The sequence below is a fragment of the Agelaius tricolor genome, unplaced genomic scaffold (assembly GCF_023055355.1).
Source record: "Agelaius tricolor isolate 1412-34295 unplaced genomic scaffold, bAgeTri1.0.p SCAF_24, whole genome shotgun sequence".
Classification (NCBI taxonomy): Eukaryota; Metazoa; Chordata; class Aves; order Passeriformes; family Icteridae; genus Agelaius; species Agelaius tricolor.
Genome location: NW_027269284.1, coordinates 9,619,580 through 9,644,558, shown reverse-complemented (window position 1 = coordinate 9,644,558; position 24,979 = coordinate 9,619,580). Strand labels below are relative to the sequence as shown.

At 40.4% G+C, this 24,979-nt stretch overlaps 1 protein-coding gene across 9 annotated transcripts in view; it reads left to right on the top strand.

Moving 5' to 3' along the window:
• The first annotated feature begins 12,183 nt into the window (after window positions 1-12,183).
• KIAA0232 (KIAA0232 ortholog) overlaps window positions 12,184-24,979 on the top strand; it is a 64,514-nt gene continuing 51,718 nt past the window's right edge. For 6 of the 9 annotated variants that reach the window (XM_071447201.1, XM_071447194.1, XM_071447203.1 and 3 more), the window contains exon 1: window positions 12,184-12,315. The gene's annotated coding sequence lies outside the window, so the exon portion shown is untranslated. The remainder of the gene's footprint in view (window positions 12,316-24,979) is intronic. The other 3 variants (XM_071447199.1, XM_071447197.1, XM_071447192.1) reach the window with 3 other exon arrangements.

The window sequence follows — 24,979 nt, the reverse complement described above, 5'->3', positions numbered from 1 at the left end:
ATCCAGCATCCACTGCCTCACTGAGCAATCTGATCCAGTGTTTCACCCCCCTAATCACAACAAATTTCTTGCTTACAACTAGTCTGAATCTCCCTTCCTTTCATTTCAAACCAACAGGTCCATGGCTTTCTTCTGCTGAGGGTCCCAAGCAAGATGCAGTGCTCAGGGTGGAGTCTCACTAGAGTGGAGAGCACAGGGGCAGAATCAGCTCCCTTGACTTGTCACCCACACTGCTCTGGATGCAGCCCAGGATACTTCCTAAGCTCCATGCACACACTGCCAGCTCATGTCCAAATCTTCATCCACCAGCACCCCCAAGTTCTTCTGTACAGGGTTTCTCTCAATCCATTCATCCCCCAGCCTGTAATGACACCAGGCAAAGCAGGTGCAGGACCTTGCACTTGACCGTGTTGAACCTCATGAGATTGCCATGTGCCCACTTCTTGAGCTTGTCCAGATCACCCTTGCTTAATTGAAATTGTCTCTATTTTTCTTACTGTTGTCTCTATTTTGTATATACTAGCTAAATTTATGCCCATTGATCACACATTTTACATTTGAAATATTTCTGGTTTTTTTTTTTTGTTGATACAGCACAGAAAATAATCTAAGGCATACATTTTAATACATTCTTTGTTAAATTATTGAATCTATTTCATAATGGACCACTCCTTGACTATTTTTATTTTCTGTGTTTTTGGTAAGTGCAAGAAATTCTCTTTATATGCCATCAAATCTATGCATTATAATAATACATTATTTTCTGCAATATAGAAACTTTGTTGGTATGAAAATGGTTCATTACACAATTTCTGGTAAATCTTTCCAATATTTAAAGGAATGAACTTGAACACTGGTGACCCAGACCCCACTGGCTTTATCAATATGAATTTTTGTTGAGCTGTTTGCCAGGATGCACACCGTGATACATGCTAATAGCTTTTGTTTTACTAACAGTCTTTTGGGTATCATCCCAGCATCTTCTGGGCATTCCAAAGCATGTTTGCAAGAGATGGGTTTGAAGCAATTCTCCAAATTCAATGACTTCTCAGTTCAATTAAATTCAGAGGCAGGCTCTGATGTACTCCCTTCTCTTACCAAGCTCTCATTCTGCCCAGATTTGTATGAAAATGGATTTGTAAACATGCATATATGGATGACAAGAGCAGTCTAGGAGCTAAACAGGTTTTCTTCCTGTCCTTTAGTTGTAAACTATCTTTCTGGCTCTAACTCAGGAAACCTCTTTAACCTGTGATTAAATCCCAGTGAAATCAAGACTTCAGCACTCAGTTAAGGCTCAGCCTACACTTCAGTGCTTGAAGGGGCAGATTAATAACATGCACTCGTGAAAGAATATTTATCATGGTAAGCCATTTCCCTGTGATTGGAAAACACCAAAAGAAATTTATGAGATCATGAGACACTTGAAATTATATTAAATAACACTGAGACCACTTAAATATTCAAATTTGTGAGGCCTGATGTAGAAAGTTTGGTAGCTCCATCCTTTCCATATCCTGCAGATGACTCCTGGTGTTATCTCAGTCCTCCACAACCCCCACTCCCTTATCATTCACCTTCAAGAATTCAGTTTATCTCTTGAAACATGCATGGAAATGATGTACACATACTGAGAAATGCAGAGATGTATCCTTCACCACTCCTTGCTGAAAACCCCATATAATTTATAGACATGGATATATAGTAGCATATGGATGTATATTTATGGATTTCTGCTTTCACTTTTATGCACCTCTGCAACAAACTTTGCAACACCAGTATTTTCTTCTTTCTAGGGAAATAAGGACTTTGTGTATATTAACCAAGTAAAGGTAGATTCATCTCTGTGTAGCACCTTACCTGACATCTGTCTGAACTGCAAATTGGCTGCATAAATGTTATTCTGTGCTTTCTAGAAGTCCTTAATAAGTTGTCAGCATGATGAAGGTGGCAGACTATTAGAATATTCTATATATGCTATATCCTGTCAAAATATGGCAGAGCTCATATGGTCCTTCCACAGAGACCTTCCAGGTACAGGGATTTACAGGGTGCATTCTGATCTGACAGAACCAAATGTACACCACATTGTTTAATGCAACCTAAACATTTTAACTAATGCTTAATCTTCAGAATCAGGTTTTCTAATGTCATAGAAATGGAAATATTCTGTGGTGGCTTCTTGTGAAGTCCCTCATATTGTAGGTGTACAAATGTCTCTTTTGATTATCCTATGACATGGAAAAGGGACTGAAAGTGAAAGAAACAGCCCTAATGCAAGATGAAAGGAGCATTCACAGTTATATGTGACAAAACCTTCCCAAAGAGATAAATTATGAAACTTATTTTTTTCATTGGCATTACATTAACTTCTTACCAAGACATTCAGCCACTGCAAACAGCAACTGACACTGTCTGCAACTATCATACACTACCATGGGTGTTGTTCCAGCCAAAAAAGACAATTCCTGTCATACCACCATTACCATCTTGTACAAGCTTGGGATGGAGATGAAAGGAAACTTGGGAGGTGCATGAATCTCAGCAGAAGTTGCTGCTCCCACATGAAGGAGTGATTTGCCATTGCTTTGCAAGGAGACACTGGCATATTTGTCCAGCAGCTCAAGGGTTAAAAAAGTGGAGGATGCCAGAGCTTGAACCTTCATAAATCTTTACACCTTCTAAGAATGGGCTGCTGCTGCAGTGATAATACCACAAGACCCTGTCTGTGGAGAGTTCTGCCACCATTCCAGTGAGTGCAGAAATGTTTTGGTAGAACCTCTCTATTCAGCCCTGGGTAGCCTGAGAGCCTGGTAGGACCAGTGGAAAGACAGAGCTTTTACCAGCAGAGCAGCACCACACTGTGCCAAGGATGACATACTCCTGACAGGTGGTAAATCATGTCAACCTCTCCAGCTGCCATAATGTTTCCATTGTGACCATATCTATGTATCTGTTTATGGTGATGTTTTATCTTGCAGATTTTAAATATAATGTATTACAACACGGTGCAGAGTAATCCAAATGCAATTAAACAAGTAACTGTAAAAGCCAAAATTAGGATACAGAGAACAATGTATTTCAAGTTAAGTGGGAACAAGATTACTTGCTAGCTGAAATGAACAGGCACCTTCAGTGCCTTATGTGTATGCAAATGACAGGTGTCCCAAAGGAATATAATCTCAGCTGGTATTACAAAATCCACCACCATGAAAAATAAGAGCAGTGCACTGGAGAATCCAATCATTATGGAATTAAAAGAAAAATCTCCCTAAATCCACATCACAAGCAAAGAAGAATGTTGATTTAACATACAACTGCATAAACTCAAAACCTGCCTGCCCCCAGTGAGACACGACTCAGGTGAACACCTGAAATGGGGTGGTAAGCAATTAAAATGTTCTCTGCATCTATAGTTTAAAAAAATAATTACTAAATCATGGGAGCTTGTTATCATCTGTACATCTGTATCATAACTGTACATAATTCTGTACAAAGCAGAATAGTTAATGCAAATAATCACATAATCCAAATTCGAGACCAATCCCAGAAAAAAGTGAGCACTTACCATTGACTTTGGATGAGACCAGCAGCAGCAGTAAAACCAGGCAGTTATTAAATTTCAGCTGAGCTACTGCTAGATTTTCTTTGTAAAACAAATGAGGAGGTACTTTTCATGTACATTGGAAGTACTTTCTACCACCAGCTCACGGAACAGTTTTCAAAACTCCCTTGTCACAAATAAAGACAAGCAGTGACTGTCTAGAAAAGTCAGTTAAGAGTTTGCTGAAAAGAAATTGCAGCTGAATACCTCACTTTCACTGCTACATTAGAAAAGAAATTGCAGCCGAATGCCTCACTTTCACTGACATATTACCAGGCAGTTGGTGGTGAATCTATGAAACAAGGAACATGGACTATAGTATCATATGGGTGGAAAATTTCATTCACAGAAGGAAAACTACACAAACATACAGAAAATGTATCAAATATCTTAAGGAGTTGAATCCAACCTACACAAATTTACTCCCACATTTAAAATTAGGTGATTGTAAGCAAGGAAACTGCCTTCTTTACTTTTCCAAATGTGCATGTCTTGAAGATGAGAGGGTAAAAAACATGTTTCAGTTATGACAGCCTATTTCTGCTCATTGGTCTTCCTGCCAGTTTTGTAATAGCTCCAGTCTGCACAGTGTCTAAAATCCAAGAGAGCTATTCAGGTCACCTAATATCCATGGAAGAGCTTAAAATTTACTAGAGTCTCCATATTGGACTTCAAAATTTTCTATATAGAGCCCACCCCTCCAGATACTTAAAAGTATCCCAAACTGAACTCTTAAAGTTGTAATTGAGAAAGAAACGCCTAAGTTCATCCCCAGAGAGGCCATCCCCACACCTAACATCCATGAGTAGCTCTGAATTTAGCCCAAATTCCATTTAGTACTCCCAGCTGACATTAGCACTCTTATCCTGCATGTGGAGTCAGCTCTTCCAGAAGACTGCTCTAAAGCAGTAGTGTAGAGAATACCTTGGGATGAGGTTCACATCTCCCTCCTTTCAGCTCTCAGTAACTCACTCATGAGATAGAGACAGCATTCACAGTTTGCACTGCAAAACTGGGTAAACTGCATACATATAAATGGAAACAGAGTTTGAATCCCAAGAATTTTAGACATGCCATTTCTTCTGCAACAAGATAAAGGGAGTTTGGGTCTGGTTTTATACTCTTCTTGGTTCTGTCTTTCCTTTCTGAACAATAATCTAGCTGCAACAGAGGGATGGAGAGTAGCTGTAGCCTTGGGCATTCTACCATTTGCTCATTCCTTGGGAAAATCAAAATTGGTGGGCTCAGCTCACTCAAGGCTGAAAAGGTCCTAGACCTAGGCCTAGAAAACACATTTCTGTCTTCCAGGATAAATTCCCAAATCAACAGGTACCTTTGCAGGACTACATAGTACTTAACTATTAGCACAGCTGGCCAACAACAGCTGCCCAGCATCATCAGGAGGTAGCACAAGCCAAGAACCATCCCTGGCAGGAAACCTGGATGGAGCCACACTGGCTTTAAGGAGTGGGAAGAGAGAACAGTCATGTGGATGTGAGAGTGGGAGCCTCTCATGGCTCCTACTTGTAAAAATGTCTTGGTGTCAAAAGTTTGCTCTGGCGAAGCCAAACCTGCTGACTCTTCAGATGATTTTCAAAACTGTTTTGCACTGATGAGCTCTAAGCAGTGTTCCATTTCAGCATGTGGGAGTGCTGGATCAGCTGGCAGACGTAGGCAGTCAGAGCAGAGGAGCTGGTGCCTCACACAGGTGCCCTGAATTCCTTTTTACAGGGCCTTATAGTTTTTCATTGACTATGGAAGAAATGTTGTCATAATATTTTTTGCCACGGCAATACTTCAATTCCAAATACAGGAATCACTTTTATGCACCAGAGTGAAGCATGGAATTTTCATCTGGTTTCTTAAGGATATGATTTCCTACCTGGAAAAGTTCAAAGTCAAATACTCTTCATTGTGCAGAAGAACATGCATCTATGAAAGTATGCTCCCAGGAATAAAAATCTGTAAAATCAAAACATTGCAATAAGCCAGAAAGCAATGCCTTTGGCTATCAATTCTTATTCAATGCCATGAATATTGACATTTACATTTAGGAGGAAAATATTTATTCTGAGAAATAAACTATTCTCTTATTTAATGTGACTGCAGTCATTTTACCCCTTTAACAAATAATGTTCAAACAATCCATCTTGTAGGATTACACTCCCATCTGTGATCTGTACTTGTGGCCCAATCCTGCCACCTAATATTCCCCTCTGCTGTACCACCCTGCATAGCTTGATTAGCTTGGTCTTTAGTGCCTCCTCCCTACGTAATGTGAACACAGTATGGCCCGCAGTCAGCCTCAGAGAAAAAAAAAACAACTTTCTTAGGGGAAATGACCCCTACAAATGAATGCTTTACACCTGGAAAAGCTGGCTGGGTTTAGGCATTTAAATGTTCATTTATTTCATGACCTCTTCAACTGCCAAAATGTGTGGGGGTGTTTCAACACCAAGACAGCAATCTCTGTTCAGCCAGTTAAAGCCACGCCTACTTTTTTTTTTTCCCTTCACAGTTGATATTGAAATAGTATCAAACTCAAAAGGCAACCCTATTTTAACAAAAAAAATGCTAATGAAACCACAAAGCAAGTAGTTTTCATCTCAACAGTGATAACTATTGAGAGAAAACACCTTTTTAGCATAAACACATAAACCAGCCTTGGAAAGTGAGGTAGTTTTCTTCCCATTAACAAGTTCCAATGAGTAACTCTTTAAATGAGCATCTAATCTAATTCAGTTAGAATTACAAGCCAAAATATCATGAAATATACTTTTGAGAGCATATCAGTCTAGTTGGAGAATATTGAAATATTAGCTACTTCTTGACAGAAAAATACCCTCTCCTTCTCTCGTGCTGTTCAAATGGTTTCTATTTCAGGCTGACAGCCTTGTAGTCAATCACAGCAGCTAGAAATCTCTTCCTAGAGCAGCTTTGGAAATGCAGATACTAGAGTTCTGCATGTACTGCCAATTTTTTTTCCCCTTAATATCAAAATAGTAGTATATTTGGTTGGGATTCAATACCCGTTTTTAAATGCTGCTTTTTTCAAACCTGACTTTTTCCCCTATTGAAGATGAACTCATTGTAATGGCTACTAGTATTAATCAGTCACTCTTAACAGTCCTTTGATATCTACAGAAGGAGCTATTTATTTCTAATGGCAGCATTTCCCAGCCCATCAGCTCTATCAGAGAGCAGCAATGGCCATTTTGCCTCTTGCTCCCACACAGATAAAAAAAGTTCACACAAATAAAAATACCAACACTTTTATTACTAAGAACAACAACAATAATCTTACTACAGTCTGTAAGTCGTGTATACAGATTCCTTCACTTTCAAGTCTCAGCTTTCAAACCAAGTTTGAGGAGGGGTTTTTTTGTTTTTTTCTAAAGCATCTGAAAACATGCAACCTTTTTGCTTTGCAGTTTTTTACTATGGAATCAGATAAGATAACTTTTTGATCAGTCAAAACATAATGTCAAAGTGCCAGGACAATAAGCCATTAATACACAAGGGATTACTTTTCTATTACCAGGGTCTGCAATAGAATATCTTGTTAAGAAAATGCTAAGGAAAAGAATAATACCTTCAGTGCAATTACTTTAAGAACTCAATAGAATTTCAAGTGTTTCTTTCACCTTTCATTTTTTATAGATCATTAATAAAGATGGTAGTACATTCATTCCAAAATCTGTGGCCAGATCATCAGCTATGAGAATGCATTCAACTCTGTTTTCAGCATTTTCACTGCCTGAGAATACAGTCAATATCTGGTGAAAAAAATGGTGGAATTAGTGTAGAATAATGTTGTATCTCTGATGAGCAAGACAAGGATTGGATGCTGATGCTGCAGGCTACTCAAGGATGTTTAATTGTATTCATGAACTATTTGTAAGACAGTGAGCTGCCAAAACCTCAGACATTTCCAACATGGTAATTCTGGAATGGCTGTAGTATATAGGAAAAAACAGATGTCATAATGTGTTTCATCTAGTTTAAAACTTAACATGTAATTAACTTAATAGCTAGACAATAGCTGATGTAGCAACAAATACAATGCAATTAAATTCATACCTCATTATGACATAAAATTCTTCTACATATGCATTACAAAAAACGATCAGATTTTGAGACACTGGTATATTTAATGGTGACTAATTGTCCTTAAAATGCAATTGCATGTAATACTTGCTTTGTATTTCATCACTTGTGAAAATGGTTTTATTTTTGTAACACTGTACTTCCTGTAGTCCTTTCATTACGCCACAAGTGAAAGCTATTCCTTGGTGTATGGTTTCAAATGCTGTATCTAGGTACTTGGACCTTTACATTCATTATGTAGTGTAATGTTTTCATTTTTCTAATCTTTTTGTGTTGCTTGGCTGTTTGTCCAAACTGCTGCAGACAATTATCATGGTTCTTTATAATTTTCTTTGAGTACTTTTTACAATAGACCTCAGGTGGTCTGTTTTAGGCACACAGCACCATGTTGAGACAGTGCTGTTCATGTATTACTTTGGGCTATCCAAGGGTTTCTCAAGGTACTATTAGGGTTTCACAATTGTTAGTGCTGCAGGATGAAAAAGGGTAAGAGTAATACTGAAGCCAAATAATTTTTTAAAAAGTAGAGTCCTAAAGAAATACCAACACCAAGCCCAGACACTGGTTACAGAACAGCACTGCCTGATCTGCAGTTTCTGCGACAGTTTCTTACATGCAGTTTCTGTTCAAAGAAAACAAAAATACATTTTGAGGTTATAGTGATCAAGTTGGATTAAACAGAAAAGAAATTTACTTTGAATTATGCAATTGATTTTTCAAGTGACTCAGATCTTCCAAGCTCACCACGCTAGTGTGTTCCTATTAAAGATATTGAAACCTCTTTGAGAGGAGTCTGAAAGAAAAAGGGTTGAACTGTGACCTAATGAAAGCCCCACTAAAATTTAATGTCACATTCCATTCACTGCAGTAGATGAGGTCCTTGATGCTGACAACAGAGTGGTCCTCTGATTCTGTGGGTATGTACAGCTTGGTTTTTGGTACAGCACAGGGATATTATTAGGAAAGAGGGATCAGTAAAAAGGAATCTGAAACCTGATCTAGTGCTGAGGAATGCCTTTTGAATGTGTCATTTGAACCAAGTTATTACTTCTGGGAGGTGTGAACGTCTTTGCTCAAAACCTGAAATGGATCCTGAAAAGAAGTAAAAAAGTTAGGCAAGCCTTCATGGAATTAAGAAAAGTAGTTTCAAAGAGAAAATTATAATTTTGAATCTGTGCATCAAGATTTCAAATAAAACTCATCATGAGTCTGTTGGATATTCCCTGTTTCAGTTTACATTATCGTCCATCCATTTCCTAGATTTTTAAAAACACATTATGACTTACACATATATTTAAATCCTGCACATTTAGATGATCTTTTAAGTTCTTGAACTACATTTATTCCCTCATGAATGGTACTGTAGCTCTGTTTCTAAAATGCTGAATGGGCAGATTGTTTTTATCAAGCATTTTATATGAACAGTTTATGAACTGTGAACAAGAGAATTGTCTACTGATTGGTTATCATGACTTTCAAAGCTAACTGATACTTAATCCCTGCTCAGGGAAAATCAGGGGATTTTTATTGCACCTACAAGGAAATTTTAGGGAATATTATAAACGGACTGATTTTAAGGAAGTAAGAGGAATGGCTGACAATAAAATGCTTACAAACTGAGGCTATGTAATACTGAACTGCTGTGCAATTTCTCTTTCAGGAAAAAGGGAAAAATAATATATTATGAAATGGATACATTTTTAGAAATTTATTGGAGACCCTTTTAGCAGGGATCACAATGAAAAAGGGAAACAGTGCTACTTGCTGAGGCTGACAGCTAAAGTCCATCAGTCACTCAGTTGTGGTTTAGCATTCTTTTCAACACAGATCATTTAGCCTTCATTTTCCAAACAAGTGCTGTCACCTACCATGCACACCCACATATTTGTTCTCAGGGTGCAGGTTGTCACACAGAGGCAATAAACAGGGTTCCCATAGAAAACTTCCATCTTTGATAGCACTTCAGAAAGCAAAAACCACTGATTGCAGCTCACGTGCTCTGTCCCTACAGCTTTTTGGAGGAAAAGTTCATTAGCTGCTTTGCATGCCAAGGGACCAGCTGTCCTTCAGCACATGGAGCTACTCTGATTGACCAGGAGGACAAGTGGGAAATAAGCTCACAGCAGTGCCAGCACGGCATATGGTCGTGTACCAGCTGTTTCTGAAATGCTTGCCAAATGGAGATCAGAACTGGGTTGTTAGGAAAATAAAACCCAACAAAAACCAACAAACAAACAAAAAATTTCCACTGCTGGGATCCCTGAGATCTGACCACAAAACCAGAACTGTCAATTTGAAATGTCACACAGCAACTACGTGAATATTCAGAATAATCTGTCATTGGCCTCCATGCTCTGATTTGCTCCATTAGGAGAACACCAGTGTTCTGAGCATCTGTTCCTTCTACAAACCTTCAGAGAAAAAGTGTTTAGAAAGGGTGAAATGGAGTGGATTTGTACTGATGATACACATTACTAATACATTGAGGATATGTGCAGAGGGCTGCATGGAGATTGATTTAAATTGGTGACAATTGTTACTACAGACAGATCCCAGGTGCCTCATATTTTAGTATGTCTTATTCTACCTTGAAAAGGGGGATTCAAATTCTGAGCTCCTGAACAAAAGGAGATTTGATTGCGATTGGCGCGAGTTGTGTTACAGTGGTGGTGAAACGCTTCTGATAAACCCGGGGAATGACTCAGCAGAAAACAGTCAGCAGGATTTTTCCCCCAAAGCTTTTCAGTTTCAGCTTTTCATAACAAGAAAATAACTTGAACAGTAATTAAATAGTTCAGGGAACAATTCTGTCCTTTTATCACACAGTTTAAAGCACTACTTTCTCTTTAGATTTCTCCCAAAATACTCCTGCAAGGTTTGGAGAAAGTAACTGATTAACAGCATGTTCATACGACATCAATTACTGCCTCAGCGACATTTAAGAGAATGCTGGTAGTTCATGTAGCTACACAATCTTGCATACTTAACTTTTGGCTAGTCTAAGTCAGATTTATGACTAAATTAAGTGCTAAGGATGTTCAAAATTGGCAAACCCTAGCTAAAACAAAAATAAGAATAATGTTGCTCTGTATCAGGAAATGAGTATATAGGCTGGGAGGCAGTGTTTGCATTCATGCTTCTTATGAGATGTATTTTTTATATACAGACTTAACTTGTTGAAAGGCCTAAGTGGGACCACATCCGGTACTGGGGGATCATGTTTTCAAAGGCAATCATGGTTCCATTGACTGAAGATGCTGTGCACAAAAGGAGCAGTGTGAGCCAACATGGATGACATACTGCATTTTGGAACTCTAGGAGCCACACGTTGAGCAGCGAACAAAAGGAAGAAAACCTCAGGATTACACAGACAGAAGACTTATTTTGACGTCTTACATAATATTGACTTTCCTTAGGCCCGTATGTGTTCATGTATTTGAGAAATGTGGGGTGGTAGTGTACACCTGAAAAGGGCATCATTATTTTCCCAATTAAGAAGCTTAATGAGTACTTTGGTGTGTCTTGTCATATTTTCAGCCTTACAGTGGCCCATTTTCATCCATCTACTATGCTAAAAATGTTACCCTTTCATTACTCCACGGTTGTGTAAACAGTTGTGATTAAACTGGCATTTAATCAATTGGAACAAAATCCCCGCGGCTCCCGAGGAGCTCACCTACTAAACCCGACTTTCAATGGCAACAATCCCCGAACAGACGACTTCCCTTCCAGACGGGCTTTCATTGCGCAGTAAAATAAACTTTTATTTGCTAACCTCGCTCTCGGAGTCGTTCAGGATTTCAAAAGGACCTCACATGACAAACACCGCTACGCTCCATCATTATCCCCCGCTCCCTCCCTCGCATTCCTACGCCGGCCCTGCCTGGGTGTTCCCCTCCCGGCGGCACAGCCCTCCGGAGAGGCGCGGGAGCTTCCGGCCGCCGCCTCTCCCGCCTCAGCGGTGGCCCCGCGGCCCGGCGCCGCTGCCGCCGCCCGCCCGGTACCTCCCGAGCGCCTCGCCCGCCGCTTCCCTCACGGGGCGGCCGGCGGGCAGCGCGGCGCTCTCCGGCGGGCGGGAGGCTGTACAACCAGGGCAAAGGACACTTCCCCTCCTCCCCCCGCCCTTCCTGCGCCGCGGCCCCGACATGAAGGCGGCTCGCCGGTGCCCGGGCCCTGCGGCCGACAGAGATAGGGACAGGGATGAGTACGGGACAGAGCAGAGCGGACCGGTCCCGTCATCTCCCGCCCACCGGCGCGATGGTCGCTAGCCCCTTCCCTCCCGCCCGGCGCAGCCCCACGGATCGGGATCAGGGATCCGGGCCGCCCTCTGGGCGGAGGGATACGGGGCGGAGCCGGCGGCGCGGTCCGCCGGGGCGCTGAGTCCCGTTGCCGGGTGACGGAGCGGCCGGCCCGGCCCCCTCCCTCCCTCCTTCCCTCCCCGTGGCGCTGGAACCGCCGCCGCCGCCGGTTTACGTAACGCCTCCCGGGGCAGGTCCCGGCTCCGTCCCGCCCGCCTCACTCGGGGACGGCAGCAGCGGGACGGAGTCCGCTGCCTCCTCCGGCTGCCAGAGGCCCCAGGGCCCCGCTCTGCGCCACCACGGCAGGTAAATGCCCGCCGCGGGCCCGGGGAGCAGAGGGAGGGGCAGGGCTGAAGGGAGGGAGGGAGAGTGGCAGCCGCCCTGCCCGTGGAACGGGAGGACGGAGCCGGGAGGCGGCGGCGGGCGCCCTTCCCCTCCCCCGCTTCCTTCCCACCGCTGCGTTGGGACAGGCGGGCTGGACCCCCAGGAGCGCCGGGCCGGCGGCTCGGGGCCCGGCCGGGAAGGCCCGCGCATCCCTGCCCGCTCCGCTAACAGCCCGGGAAGAGGAGGAGTTGCGGGGCCGGGCCTGGTCCCGCCGGGAGGACGGGTTCCCGGGACGGCGCGTCCCGCTCTTGGGTTGCGCCTGGCGCAGCGCGGCGGGAGCGTGCCGGGGGGCGCGGGAGGAAGGGGCCGGGGAGGGGGTGACAGGAGCGCCGGGGGCCGGGCGGGGGGCGGCTGCCGGCCGGCGGCGGGCAGGGCTCGGGGGCGGGGCGGGGGGCCCGGCCGGGGTGCCCCGGTCAGAGCGCTGCCCGGGAGGGGAGCTGAGCCCTCCCTGGCTGCCGCCGGCTCCGCGCTTTTCCATCCCGGCGGGACCCGGCGCCAGGTGAGCGGCTTGTGCCGCGGCCGGGAGGAAGGCGCCAGCCTGGAGCGGGAGCAGCGGCTCGGTGTCCTCGGGCTGGTTCACGCCAGGGAGCAGGGGAGGAGAAGGAGGGAAGGAAAGGCGGCACCCAGAACGCACCCGCCGCGGGTGCCGGCCCGCGCCGGTGTCATCCGGCGCCAGCAGACGGCAAAGCGGAGGATGCGGCGGTTCGGGGTCGGAGTAGGGAGATCCCGATCCGGGCAGCGCCTCGCCTGCCCCGCCTGACCCCGAGGTTGAGGTGACGGGGTTGTAGCGCTGCCGGGCCCGGCTGGTGCTCACGCCGTGACCTTTCATCCTGAGCGGGCGTTCAGAGCGCAGCGGCGGCCGCGCACCGGGGAGGGGGAGCTGGGGACGGGCTGGGGCCGATGGAAACCTCCCCGGCTGAGCCGCGGCCTCACAGCGCTGCCCCGAGGGCCGCTCTGGCGGGGCTCGCTCCCCTCTTCTTTTTTTTTTTCTTTTTTTTCTTTTTTTTTTTCCCCTTCCAGCAGCATTGTCCTTTAGGGCCTATTGAAGGCAAAAGGCGGATAGGAGGGCTAGGGCTGCTGCTGCTGGAGGAGGCGGAGCTGGGCTGATGGCAGACTGACGGGAGCCGCAGCCTATGGGCGCTGGGAGACGGGCGCCGCTGGGGCGGGACCGCCGGCCGCGGCCTCTCGCGGGCGATGGGCGGGGTGGGGGACAAGGTTTGGCGAAGGTTACAGCTGAATGCAGAAGTGACACAAACTGACACTTCGCTCCGGCAAACTCGTTTCCATCCTCTCGTCGTGTCGTCTCGATTAAAAGTGTACACGTATTGAATCGTGTTATGAAAGTTGAAGAAAGCCAAAGTGCGGTGCTTTTTTTTTTCTGTCTTGTCTTTGTTTTAATTACTCATTGCAGTACCTGATACTGATCTGAAGGGTGAAAATAGTACGATTTGCTTGTCCTTCCTTTCAAATAAAATGCATTCCTGTAGCCTGATGTTTTCTGTGTATAAGTGATTTGGGCTGTAATTTATAAGCTTGGGATCAGAGGCCTCTGTGGTACGTGTAGTTGCTTTTCTTCATTCAAACCCTTTGAAATGTTTATGGTTTCTATTGTGCACTGTCTATTTCTTCTGTATTCCTGGAATGAAGTAGGAATTGCCGATTGACTTTGGTTTCTTAACTGTCAAAAGTGAACTCATGATGATTCAGTAGATAATTGTGTAAAGCAAAGTATTTCACTGCAGTGCTTAAACCCTAGGTATTGCAAACTCCGCACAATCCATGGTATCCTGTAATTGACGTTTTCCTTTATTATTTAAGGCAAAAATATGCCTTACAAAAGTAAATGACATGGAACTTGACTGTTACTTGACATGTAACTGTACAGATTTTATTTTGTACTAATCCTCCATCTGCTGTTTCTTGTTAGTATGGATATGCTAAAATGGTAGTGTACAATCATTCTCTTCTAGTCAATAAAGCATATCATATAGGTATCAAAATCTTCTCTCTTCACCATTGAGATATAAGAGGGGATGTAAGTGACTTGAATAAAATGAGTAGCATGTTATCTGTTCATAATGTTATTTATTTTCAAAGACTTGACAGTTATAGGGGTAGTCCTGAGACAGGCCATTAAAAGCCTCAGCAGTGCATATCCCCACCATTGCCTCATGTTCTGCTTGACAGATATTAACACGTGTACAGTGACAGAACTTTATCTGTCTGTTTGGGGCACCATTGGGATTCAGACCCTTTGAGTCCACAAATTTTGTAAATTTGGGTTGGGTATATGACCCTCCAGCTTTTCTGCTCATGAGCAGTGCAATTGGAAGGAAAGTAAGGGTCAAAGAGATCCATATGTGACTCAAGAAGAAAAAATGGAGGCCCTGAACTTCTCTTACCTTATTATGCCTGTTTCATAGGCATATTTCAGCATTCCCCACTGCTTTTGATGTTGCTATTTGTTATTCTTCCACGTAAGAGCAATTCCATAGGGGTAAAATGATGTCAGCATTTTCCTTTGCTCATTTGCTGTGCATTCTAGCAGGAATAGGGTCAGAGGAAGATTTAGATACTGTTCAAAACTTCATTATTTGTCCATCTTGAGCATCTTGTTTCTAGGCAAATAGGGGGAATAAAGCAACCTTTAAATTCACCTGTGCACAGATGAATTTTCTTGAAGGATTTTACTAGGTTTTAGGCATAGTGTTGTAGAGTCAGAATAGACACTTTATATTCTTAGCTGGAATCCTAGCAAAATCGTGTCTGTTTGCTGCTTCTTTAAGCAATAGCTAATAACTGAAAGTAACAATTTAGCATTATAATAGGATAGGCAGCAATGTCTGGTAAAGCAGAATGTGGTGAAGGTAGTAAGACTTAGAATTCCTGTGAGAGTTGGAGAGTTAGCAGGAAATATTCCCATTATCTGCATTGCTAATGGAGTTTGGAATACAAATGATCTTGTAGAAGCTATTTAATATGTTCTGTTTATTGGGATAGTCTGTTTTTAAGATATTCTTCTATCTTGTGGAACAGACATTTGTATCCTTCATTTTTGTCCAAGAAAAGTGACAAGCTGTTTGGATAATTTTCAAATGGAATTGCAGAAATGAGTTGTGTTGTCCATCCCTGTAGTCCTGCCCCAAGAATTTTTTCCAACTAAAGCCAATTAGATAATACAAAAGAAAAAAAATTAAAATGAGTATTGGTTACGTTTCAATGCACAGACAAAAGGAAAATTGTCTGATTGGAAGGAAAATTATGGTTTTTTGTTAATTTGGAAATAATTTACCAGATTTTTATAGTCAGAAGTACCATATAATTGCAAGACTAAGAATGTTTTAGTAGAAAAAGATCTAGATGGGCTAGTTATAATATTTTTACTAAAAAGCATCTTGCTCTACTTTCCTGAAAGTTGGTTGGGTACATTTCTTTGGATGTTAAGAGATATAATGTGTATTCTATTGGCCCACAGAAGTGGTTGGGGGTGGGGGAAAGGGTTGAGTAGCTTAAACATTCAGTACAAAGATGATTCTTTCACAGACATCTTACTAGCAGCTGTTTCTGTAGCTTTATTGGAAGCTACTGAGTATTTTATTCCTATATAATTTCATATGCAGGATGTTTGGATCTACCTGCATAATACTATACATTGTTGTTTTGTTCCTGCATCTAAATTCTGTTCAAAACTTTGATACCAAAGAGAGCATATGGAATGTGTCTTTCCAAGAGATTTATTTCTGAGGCAGTAGTGTGGATATTTAAATAGTGAAGTATTTAAATTAATTTTTCATTTCATTCTTGTGATATTACATGTGATGTTTTAATTATATTAGCGTGGAAATATAAATTATGTATTTAAATTATTTTTTCAGTTCTGATATTACATGTAAGTTTAATTCTGTCCTTCTAAGTCTGTGCTCAGGTTTGCTGTAGTGATTTTCATTTTTACTAAAATTTGGGGAATGTTTAAATTTCTGGATTTTGCTGTATTGAGGAAGAAATTTCAAATATGCAGTCCATGCTAATGTTAATTGTGTCTGTAACTTTCTAGGCCTTATTCTAGAAAGGATTGCATGTGAAAATTTATACTCTGTGAGAAAAGGTTTGTTAATAAATAAAAATAAATTGTAACAGGGACGAAATCTGAATAATTTTGTGGAGTTTTTACAGCTTTTAAAAATCTTTCTCTAGTTATTATTAAATTTACCAAAGGAACAAGGTCTGCTGGATAGAGTGCTTGGCTGGGATTGAGAAAAGAGACCTGCCTGAAGTTTTCTATCAGCTGTACCACTGAGTGAATTCAAGTGAAATTTCATTTTCATGTGCTTGTGTTTAAGGTGCTGTATGGGAAGGAGTAGCTGTTATCCCTTTTGTAGGTTGTTAAATTTTGTGAGTTTGTTTTTATGGTTTGGTTGTAGAATGCTGAAGGGAGACAAGATTGTCTTGCCAATGAGATTTTGCATATATGGACTGTGGAAGAAAGTAGAGAGAGACAGATAAGGGAGTAAGAGACTGGGGGTGGCTGAAGGCCAGGAAAAATAAAGCAACCTGACATAAGATGGTACAGCTTTAACATCAGAGCAGCAGAGCGGGGTTGCAAGATCTGTATCATCTGCAGGGTTATTCCAGGTAGTGTTAGCATAGTCAGGGCTTGGATTGAGATAATAATCATCAACAGTAAAATGGGAAAACATGCTAAAACATACACAGATTGATTAAAGAAGTTATTTGCCATGTGTCATATGTACTTTTAAAGAAAACTGTGTTTTATTAGCCTAAAGGAAAAGGTCTGCTTGAAGAATCACTAATGAAGAAATCAGTAATGCCTATTGCTGCCACTGGATGAGTAATTAATTCTCACAAGATCCTTGTGACACTGTAATGTGTTATTGTGAACTTGAACCAAAATTGAAGACTGGCTGAGTGGATGTGCAAACACACATTAAAACATTGCATTGTATTTAGGACACTGGAATGTCCTGAAAGAAATGGAGCCAGCTTCCAGTTATTTGTTGGGTTCATATCTTTACATTTTAAGGTACAGGAAAAGCTTTTACTGTTTCATGATATTTGATTCTGCTCTCTGAAGACTTTGAGCTAATTACTGGTACTAATTAGCTAAAGACTACTGTTCAGTGAATTCCTCTTCTGGTTCTGTTTTCTGAGGTAGATGTTCAATCCACTGCATATTCAAGTCTTGCATTTGACAGTGAAACTGAATCACCTTTAGTAATTTTTTGTTTTATTGATGTTTTTATAGCAGTTTAGATGGAAGTCATGTTGACTTGTGTGAGGTGACACAAAAGTTAAAACGCCTCTGTAAGTTCAGATATTAGTTTATCGTATGTAGATGATTTTTTCACCAGTCTCTCTGAACTGAATATCTTACTGACTTCAGAGAAACCTCAGAGTTCCAGTTTTTAGTAACTTTGTTCTTGAATTGTGAAAGAAATGCCTTGGTTAACAGTACAGTAACTTCCTTGAAGAGAATTAATGCAATGCTGACCTGCTGTTTTTGTAAGAGGTTTTCTGGTTGCACTTTAGTAAAATGACCTTTTCATCTGTCATTTGAAGTATCAAGCAGCAAATGTATTATTTTAAGAGCAATATTAAATTGTCCTGCTTATTCAGTTAGTAAACTTTTTTTAATAAGTAGTGTTTTTAAACAACATACCTAATCATAAAAGTGGAGATATGATAACAAATATCATCACTGTTTTTGTGGAAAAAGCCTGGCAGCCTTACAACATAAACTGAACAATAAATGCCTATGCAAATTCATTCAAATGCTAAAATATAAATTATTTCATGTTGACTTGCTGTTCTCTTCAAAATTGCAAAGTATCCTACTTCGGATCTCAATTTCATAAATGGAAGTTCATTTACTAATATTTTGGAATAAAAATCAGAGGTGGTAGAGGGGCAGGGGAAAAGTATTTGAAACTATTTTCTTTGTAGGCCACATATTTTATGTGCTGTAAATTCAGTATCTTCTGCTGGTTAAGTTGTAGAGCTTGCAAATTCAACTTGTCAGAACTCTTTGTGTTTACTGAGCCTCCTGTGGCTGACACATCCTGTAAGTTTTTACACTCTTATTAATGAAAACATTGTCTATATATGACTTTCAACTGAATTTAGAGAAACTTCTTTTTATTAAAATAACTGCTGAAAAGGCTGTATAGTTAGGTGAAGTTATATTTGTTCTTAAACGCTTTATGAAGCTATTTAAAGCTTTTCAGCAAGATAGTAATTAACTCCCTGAGCTGCAGACCAAGTATAGAAAACATCAATAGTAAGTATTCAGAAAATACTTTCATACAAATTAAAGAAATTAATAAACCAGAGTAAAATATACAGTGTGGTCTTTAATGAGTTAGCTGTTTATATACATATAGATTATTAACCTTGCAAGTATAAAAGCAGGACAAATATCATAGCCTTTAAATGAACACTGGTGGTTGGATCTTTGGTATTCATAATTCATTCTCCTTTTCCTTGCCTGAATGAAAGATGCAGTGTGTGCCTGAGAGTAAATTGTATATTAATTGAAATAAATCTTGTATGGTTGCACTACAAGAGTGGCCATTGGATTCCACTGATATGAAGAGCACAGAATATTTTATCAGGGTGGTCGCACTGGTGGCCTGGAGGGTGATTCCACCTGGTGGCTGCCTGTGCCTTGGAGGAGTCTGCAGCACATTTTGGGGTATGTTGGTGGGTGCCTGTGTCTCTCACTGAGGTGTTCAAAACTGGGGTCTCATCTGTTTTAATGCACACACATGTAACTTAGTGCATGGGCCTCCAAGAACTACCATCCCACTTGGGAATGGTGTTCAAATACAGGCAAGTACCTGTTGGTAGCAGATAGTTTGAACTGCTCTAAAAGTTAAGTAAATAAAGGACATCAGGAGGGCAGGAAAGAAAATTATCAAATTGTCAAGAGCATATATCTTAGTCTTTCCATTACTTGACTGCATCCTGTATTGTGTTTTGAAGTCCTGCATAAATTCTAGGTGATAAATAAGGCTAGTAAATATAGTGAGACACAAGTAGTAGAAAGCTTACAAAGTTTACCTGCCAAAAAATCCTGAAGATAAATTTCTTGGTGAACTCAAAATATGTGCATCTATGTGATCACAGTTCTATTTGGTTTTGTTGTCTGTTAACTCCATTAATGTTTCCGTAAATCTGAGGAAGTGTTATTGAAGTATGATGATGGTAATCAGTGATGTGTACATAGTAAAAGGTACTGCTTTTGATAAATAGTGTTCATGTGAAGATTCTCATGGGACTGAACAGAAAAGACTGTAGCGGTCTCCTTCTTGAAGTTGCATCTAGAAAAGTATTTCTCCCCAGGATCTCTCAGGTCCAGTGGCAGGCAATCCCTGTGTAATAAACTGAGCTAAACAAGAGAGAACAAAATGCGTGTCTCTGGCATTGCCTTGGTACACTGCTAAGATCTGAAAGTTCAAACTGAAAAACTTAAATCATACCACTATCTTCAGTGGTAAAAGAAATATAGCAGAAAGGTCTGAAAACTGATGTTAGTGGTACAGAAATGACTGTGGTGGTTGGAGGGTAAAGTGTGAGGTGAGGCACTGCCTCAGTGTTTGAGGTCTGCACTACCACACATTCTCTTGGGTTCTCCACACTTGGGTGATCCATCCTGTTCTCATTTAGTTACAGAGCAACACCTACCTCGCTCCCAGCAAATCTGAAGGAACCAGTAATTTCTTTGTTATCACCAGGCTGCTGTTTGAGACTGAGTCTCCTGGATGTTACGAGTATAGGGTGTGGTTACATGGGTGTCTAGTGAATTTCTGTAAAAATATTGGAAGTAAATATCATCCTATTGAAATACCTGAATTGGCTTGCACACTCACGTTCCTTAGAATAATTATTGTCTGAAAGACTTGGATTTGAATTAGCTAAAATGTAGCTTCTGCATTCTGCCTTCCTAATGTTTTCTTGTTATTCTTAAGTGGATCTAATAGTGGGTTGCTGCTGAAAGGGGCAACCCCACTTCCTCTCTTATGCCACATGTAGAAATTCTGTGGCAAGAGAGCAAGTTGATCACTGATTTGTATTTTTTTAAGACTGGGTTACCAAAAATGAAATCTTTCCCTTTGGAACAAAAAATTGATACAGTTCATCTCTGCAGCCACACAGTGGATGTGTAAAGTACAAGGACAGGAGGGTGGGAACATGGAGGGGAGGATGAGAGAAACAGTGGAATGTCTTGTCCTCTCTTGGTGGCAATGTGCAGCGGTGGTGCAGTTCCTGTTAAACTGACTCACCTTCAAGTCATCCACAGAGGTATCTCTGTCAAAATGCTGCTGCTGTTGTTCTCTTGGAAGTTAGTAACTACTGCTATAAAAATGATCACTTCTGGTTTTTGCAAACTGGTTCTTGTGCTGGCAGCAGTAGTAATTCCTTTAAGTCTTTGTGTGACATTGTTTTAATTAATTTTTAATGTGAAAAACATTTACCAAAATTCTTTGTCATTAGATGCTGATTTGTATTTTTAAAGTTCTAAAAAGTTATCACACATCTAAGTTATGCTATATGTGTACATTTTTTCTTTTTCAGCTAAGATTTAAAAAAAAAGTAGTCATGTTTAAACAAAGTAAAATTTGGTTCAAACACCAGTGTAGACACTAACAAACTAAATAGGAAAAAAAATTCTGATGTCAGTTTCTGTTTGTTGTTTTTTAAGGATAGAATGGAATTATTAGTACTCTATTGGTAGCTGGATAACCTTTTGGACAAATTCTTAAATAATATAATTGTTGCCATTGTTAATGGCAGCCAAGTATTTGATAATAGTGAGGCAGCATTTCACTTCTCTAGATTCAGGCAATTTACAGATATCTTCCCATTTCTTAAATCTGATCAATGGACATATTTTTAACAGTTTCAAGTCTTTCTTAAATAGCAAAACTTTTGGAGATAGAAATCTTTGGGTTGAGGTGGTTGCAGGTTACAGATGTGCTGTACTTAAACTTATCTGGTGCAATTGCATAATCTGTGGTACCAGAGATTGTTTTGTCATGTTTTATTTTGTCAGAAATGCTCTGAGCTCCATTCTGTTTATTGAAGTGGTATCTATGTGCTGCATAATGACATGCTTGCTTTTGGGTTTTTTTAATGCAGCTTTAATATTGAGTTGACCTCCTGAAGCAGTTTCCTGAGTGATGCTATGAAATAAAAATACTTCCATCTTGAAGATAAAATTCCCAAATTATCAAGACTCCCACTGAACCATGATCTGCAAAACTTGCCAACTATTAGGCTTATTAAAGATTCTTTTTAAGTCATATTATATATACTGAAGGACCACTTCATTAGTCTCCAGTCTGCAGAGATGATTCTTTACAAGCTCGCTGTAATGAGGACCTTTCCAAAAGAGTCTTGTTTATGAAGGCACATTCAAACCTTGCAATTCTATGAAATGAAGAAGTTTTGGGGTGTACATAGTGTCTACAGGCTTTGTTCTTAGGTCATGCTTTTCTCCTTTCTGTCTTGCCTTTTTTTCTTAGCTTAAACGTTTTACATTTTCAAGCTTACATACATATTTGTTTTGCAGAAGTAAAGAATACACAGATGACAAGAATTTGGGGTCTTTGATATGCAACTGACCCCCTAGTGCAAGTGTCTCACCTGCTGATTCTGCCGTCCCTTAAGAGCTGTTTCCCATAGCTGTTTTTGGTTTTTGCTCCCTGACAGGATTGATGTTTTGACATCTTTAAACAAAGTCCTGTGTGTTAATAATGTGTGGCCCTGTGAGTGGATCAGCTTGTTGCACTCCTCCAGCAACTGTTTTTTGAAGTGTTGTTCTTGTATGATGGTAAACATAAATGTTTTATAAGAGCAGTTGTACTGGTTCAGACAAAGGCTTTGACAAACCCTGCACTTGTCTGCAGCATCATCTCTAAAGGAGCAGTTAGGGACAAAAACAGAACAGGGGGAATGATACCTCCCCTAAATTCTCCCTCAGCCATACACTATTTTCAGCCTAGGGGATTTCCTGACCCTGATATGGTTTGTCTAATTGAAAACTCTCAAGGGATCTCTCTTACTCGATTTCCATTGAGGGTCTTGCAAGGAATTCTGCTAGCTGTTGTGTGAATTTTTGTATGTAGATCTTACTAACTCATTGTTACTTTCTAGTAACAAAAATTAGATGTTGAACAATCAGTCTCTATCCATGGAGAGACATGGATTAATAGCTCACAACTCATTGATTTATGCCTGAATAGGGTGGTTATTGCCCCTCTGCCTCATTTCAAGTTTGCCTATGCCATTTTTTGTTTACTTTTTTATTGCCCAGTCCAGTTTCATAATGGCCTTCTGTATTTTTTAGTTGCTCTGAAGTCACTATTCCTGGTCACTTGCTGTCCTTTGGTAGCTTCTAAACTGTCACCCATCTCATCTTCTAAGCCACTTAGGAATTTATCAGGTAATACAGGTCCCAGAGCAGAATCTTTCAGAACTGTACTGGTGAATTCCCCTAGCTTCCCTTGGTGTCATCTTGATTATATCTGTTCTTTTTCTTTGCTAACCCAAGTAACTAGGGCTTACATGGTAGCTCTTGAATCCTTTGAGTAATTCCATTAAGCTTTTATACAGGATTAGCAGCTTCAGATTTTCATTTGGATAAGTGTTATGAAAATAAGATTGCAGATTTGCAAGGGAAAAAATCTTGCAGTAACACTCAGGCACTGGTTTCGATCTCCCCTGTGGGTTCTTTGACTTGAGTTACCCTAGAACCGTAAGCCCAGCCTCCTTAGAGAACACCAGTTCCCTATAAAGCATAAACCCATTACAAATAGGACTGTATCACTCTTGTACCTCTTGGTAATGCTTCTTAGAAAAGTTGGTTTTATGTATATTTAAAGTTGAGTCACAGAGCTGCTTTTATGCTTCTGACCACTTTTAGTGCTTTGATTGCAGCCAGGTGTTTAATCTCTGTTTCTCATGGCAGGACAATATTTCTGTAGTGTTTCAGTGCCTTGGTCATGAATCAAGCTGCTGCTCTTGCAGTTTGTTGTGCATAAAGAAAGCTGCCCTTGCTCTGAAGACTACACAGTCAAATTTCTTAGATTATCAAGGAATGTGGTTAAAAAATAACAACTCCCTTACTTCTGAATTCACATGTCTTTTAAATACTGTGTGAAATTAAACACACAAATTCCATTGTTTGCTAGACTTTAAATAGGCTTTGGTTATGGGCTTTGACAGTGCCTTTCTCAGTGTGTAGCTGCTTGGTTTTTTCTATTAAGGATTTGTTCAGCGTTTTTGTGGAAAGAAACAAAAGAAATTAGGGTAAAATTACACATTCTTCCACAATATATAAGAACAATATGGAATTCTGTTGCCATCATATAATTTGGTCATGCTTTTGACTATCAGTTTTCTAAAGGGGACTGAACTTTGCTGCACTGTATATGTGATTTTAGTATGTTGTTGACCAAACTTGACAAAGTTTTTACTTTTTTTAATATTAATTAGGATTTCCATATTTTTTCCCCACTTGTAGTTGCCAGAGAGAGGACATATTGTTTGCTTTTAATAAAACTATTCTGGGAAAAAAACATTAGTTTGAAAAACATTGTTCTGGTTAAAAAATGTGGACTATCCACAAAAATGTGCTCTCTCCACATTAAAAAATATATATATTTTTTTTTCTATGTTCATTTTATAAATGAACAGTGTCAAAGTGGAGAAAAAAATTTTTGAAATGAGAGCTGTTAATTTAAACTGTGTCATACACTGGCGTATTTCAAAGAATAATACAGGAAACTTTGTATAAAACAGCAGTTTTGATTTAACTATTGTGTGAGAATATGTTTAGTCTAATTGTTAACATGTATCAGTAGGCAGCATGAAACACTGGAAACACAGATGTTTTCCCTTTTGAGAACTGAAGGAAGGAAAAGTAGTATCTGTGGATTATCCAAGAGATTGGCTTTCTCTAGAAATGTATCAAAATGTGTGAGGAGTAAATTTGAGTTTGTAGGGACTCGCAGGTTGTACAAGTAAACAGTTATTAGTTTTCAACCTCTTTCAATATGTAACCTTGTAACTTTTTTTTTTTCCTAGTGATAGTATAGACCCCAGTGTAGTGAATTTAAGGCTACAAACGATTTGCTTCCTTTTCAAGTTACCTTTTATGATCCCCAAGACATTGTCTGTGGACCTTTAGTTTACCTGATGGGACAATTGTAAGGGGTATAGTTTTTACTTATTCCAATGTCTTCTACTGCTTTAAAAGTTGATATTTAAGAAAACTTGAAAGAGTGTTAAATCATTGTATTGTTTTGGGGTTTTTTAATTTACAAAAAATGTTGGTTTGGGACCTTGCTGTGTGGATGCACAATTTTCAGAGGCCTCTTGGTGCTGATGAAATAGAGATTGGGTTACCTGAGATTAATTCAGTGGGTTTTGTGGTTTGGCTTTGGTTACTGTTTTCTAACAGTATGCAAGAGAATATGGAGGAAAAAAGCTGTTAAAGACATGGAATTGTCTTGCTTGGCATGAACTTTTAGTTAATCTTTCTGTTGATAGTCCATGCATTAGCAGT